General features: G+C 31.5%; 1 long non-coding RNA gene across 2 annotated transcripts; it reads right to left on the reverse strand.

The window, feature by feature from the left end:
- Positions 1-287: 287 nt before the first annotated feature.
- On the reverse strand, positions 288-1,916 carry LOC111696853 (uncharacterized). Of its 2 annotated transcripts, none has more exons than XR_002764179.1 (4): positions 1,879-1,916; positions 1,022-1,114; positions 745-816; positions 288-357 (listed from the first exon to the last, which is right to left on the reverse strand). It is a non-coding gene; the product is annotated as an uncharacterized LOC111696853 (long non-coding RNA). The 2 variants fall into 2 exon arrangements; XR_002764178.1 differs by lacking the exon at positions 288-357 and adding an exon at positions 404-433.
- Positions 1,917-3,949: the final 2,033 nt, after the last annotated feature.

Raw genomic sequence — 3,949 nt, forward strand, 5'->3', positions numbered from 1 at the left:
GATTAAAACCGCGGCTCAAATTCTATTCCATCTCAGGTCCTTTAAATCTGCATCATCAGTGGGCCTCTAAATCTTCGAAAACTATAGCATTAACAACATCAAGACCAAACCATTCGTAAAAATGTAGCTATATATTAAGGCTCTGTCATTAACTAATCTATTTTACATCAAAGGATTTTATTTTTTGTCAGTTTAAGAAAACTATTAATATTATATTTGCCCGGTATTTTTATTTCATTGAAATAATAATAATAATCTGTTTGTAAAATCAATGTAAAAGTTTCCTAGAAGAGATACGAAATATCCAATCCCAAGAATCAAGTAGGCAATAGCAATATGTTCAATACTCAGCTTTTTCTAAACAAAATAGCAATATGTTCAATACTCAGCTTTTTCTAAACAAAATAGCAATATGTTCAATACTCAGCTTTTTCTGAACAAAATAAATCTGATAAAATGGAAAGGATTTCACGTGACCTTCAACTTGAGGCACAAGCCTGATTCACAACAGTACCCTTTGGTCCTTTATTTGATAAACCATATGAAAGATATCGTCGTTTTTCTGGCAATCGAAAATAATTTTATATTCATGGATAGATAGATATAATTCCATCATTTTTGCTCAGGCAAAGGTGTAAAGGGTACCATTGTAAATCGGCAATGCTCCTCTACAAATGTAGGTCTCTTGAAATTTAACCAGTTACTTTAAGAAAATTTAAAATAAAAGAATGTAAAAAGATGGACCTGATCTGAAACTGAAAAATCAATATTCCTTGACCCACTCAGAGAATCGTAAATCTTTACAGCAAAGCCCGCCTGAAGCATACTCACCATTAAAGGAAGTATTCGCGAGAAATTAATGAAAATATTTTATGCTTAAACTTTAACCGTCAATTAATTCCACTAGTAAAATAAAACGTTTTCCAAATATTATTCCTTACTTCATTTTTGTCCAACCTCCTTTTTATTGTTCGCAAACACCTCTTTTTACCCTAGTTATAATTCTTATAAAAAGTTTGACCTGGTGGCTAATAAGGATATGCTGATTAAGTTCTTCCTCCCATTTTGATCCTTTCTGCAGAACCCAGCCAGTATAATAAGGTCTTATCACTTCCTGAAAAAAAAAGATTTTTCTTATTTGTATTTGATAGGCCGGGGGGTTATGATAACGCTTAATGTAACAATTATTTAGAATTACAGGTTTCAATCGTATAATATTGATTATCTGCATAGTAAGGTTACCTATTTTAAGTAAGATTATGGTCCCTAAAAACGGATTTCGGTCTCCGGATAATTTAACGTCAGGTTATCATGTTATCATGCCTCACCATGAAGTAATACTTAATGGTCCCTGTACCTTACTCCATTTTTAAATTGTTGCATTTAAGTAAAACAATGGTCCCTGGAATTGCTTCTAAAATTTGATACCTTACTAAAATAAAACAATGGTCCCTGGAATTGCTTCTAAAATTTGATACCTTACTAAAATAAAACAATGGTCCCTGGAATTGCTTCTAAAATTTGATACCTTACTAAAATAAAACAATGGTCCCTGGAATTGCTTCTAAAATTTGATACCTTACTAAAATAAAACAATGGTCCCTGGAATTGCTTCTAAAATTTGATACCTTACTAAAATAAAACAATGGTCCCTGGAATTGCTTCTAAAATTTGATACCTTACTAAAATAAAACAATGGTCCCTGGAATTGCTTCTAAAATTTGATACCTTACTAAAATAAAACAATGGTCCCTGGAATTGCTTCTAAAATTTGATACCTTACTAAAATAAAACAATGGTCCCTGGAATTGCTTCTAAAATTTGATACCTTACTAAAATAAAACAATGGTCCCTGGAATTGCTTCTAAAATTTGATACCTTACTAAAATAAAACAATGGTCCCTGGAATTGCTTCTAAAATTTGATACCTTACTAAAATAANTCCCAGGAGGATTCCGGTAGATATATTATCTTTGAAAAATCATATTCCCAGGAGGATTCCGGTAGATATATTATCTTTAAAAAATCGTATTCCCATGAGGATTCCGGTTGATATATTATCTTTGAAAAATGTTTCGGATAAAAGCATATATTTAATGTTAATGATTATTAGTTTTTTTCCCCACACAAACTCTGATTTTCTAATCCCCATATCTTTGTACTCCAATTTTGTATACCTTAGATATTTCGAACTATGAATTTTGTTAGATTAGACCATTTGAGTTTCTTTCCCTTGCATTGCATGATATATTTTAATATCTTTTGTATTTAAGATAACAAATGTTGTAGACCTTTGATATTTCAAACTAAGACTTCTGGCTGATTAATTAGTCAAAGTTTGAAATATCAAAGGTTTACACAATTAGGTTGCAAAGATATATGAAGATCCATTTACAATAATATGACAGATAAAATTAGTTTTTTTTAAATAAAAATGCTTCACAAAAGCCTAAGTCAAAAAAATGTTCTCTAAAAGTTTGTTTTTATTTTACTTTGAAAAATGTTTTTACTGTTTGTGACGGGACGGGACGGATTATAAAACCTTATTTTCTCTGACAACATTTTCAGTAGTGTCGATTGCATGGTCATAAGTAGGCTTCATCATGATAGCTCTAGAAAATAGAAGTATAAAACTTTAAAATAAGAACTTAGAAATTTGATTCTATAACCTGAGATTGCATGAGAAAAAGAATCCAATAAGACTAGAGCAAAGAGCCCAAGTTATCAGTAGAATACTTCCAGACCAAACTGAACAGTACAATAAGATGTTGCTGATGGCAGGTACAAAATAAGTGAAAGAATATATATTACTGTTGCTAGCTTATCATGGACAGTGTACTAAACAAAATGAGAGTGTTCTGTAAAAAAGTATAACTTACATCTGCTATCCTTTATTTTAAACCAGTCCGGCATTTCTTCAGCATTCAGCAATGCAATAGGCAACAACAGAACCATTACTCTATCCGGCTAAATTTATTGATTATCAAATAGACAATTCATAATGAAAGTAGTACCAAAAAAGACGTTGTCCTGATTATAGGCTGGACTACTTTCAATCCGAGTTTATCTGAGGGGTTACATCAATCGAACTTTCCCTATTCTGAGCTATTGAGCTCACACCGGTTACAGTACTATTATTTATTCGATCTTAGCCGCATTCACTACAGCGAATCAAACATGCTGCATTTCCCATTCCGTATCCTAGTCGCAGAACTCCCTTGTTTAATCTAGCCCACTCCTGTATGCCGAGTCCATTAGCGCCTGATCCAATCAGGGTTCAGTCATGTGTTTGATGTCTATTCTGGACCAATAGAAATAGTTTGGCGGTATCATCTATCTTTTTATCTATCTCATTATCCAATCAGAGTTATGAATCCTTGATTCGGCGCTTCAGTAAATGGAAATATTTATTTCTACTGAAACTATAGTGAGCTGTCTCCGTTTCCTATAACCTAAAGTAACCCATGGCTATTTTATTGAACCAATTTCTGAAAACCATTCACACTGGATCAAAGGAACCGCCAGGTTAAAAGTTGTGGCACTCAAATGAAATTCAATAGAAATGACTTTAATATCACCAAGGTCATTGATTATCAACGTTTTAAAATCCTAATCAAGTGTTAAGTTAAAAAAAAACATATTTTTTTTTCGCGGATTTTTAGCTTGAAAAATGCTTTATTTATTTACTATGTGACAATTAAAAAATCTTACTAATAGATCATGCTGTGTTCACATTTTTTCATAGTTTACAGAAAAGTAACAAAATCGCTATCCGATTGCTTTCAAATGCTTTTCAGACCAATTTATTGACAACTCTTGGCAAAATATTTACAACATTGAACAAGATTGTAGTTGTTATCCGAGTGATCTAACAAAACTGTATGTAAAAAGTTTTTTAACTTTAATAATTTATTTTAATTAAATTTTACAATAACATTAGTATAGTTAA

The sequence above is a fragment of the Eurytemora carolleeae genome, unplaced genomic scaffold (genome assembly GCF_000591075.1).
Source record: "Eurytemora carolleeae unplaced genomic scaffold, Eaff_2.0 scaffold249, whole genome shotgun sequence".
NCBI classification, from domain to species: domain Eukaryota; kingdom Metazoa; phylum Arthropoda; class Copepoda; order Calanoida; family Temoridae; genus Eurytemora; species Eurytemora carolleeae.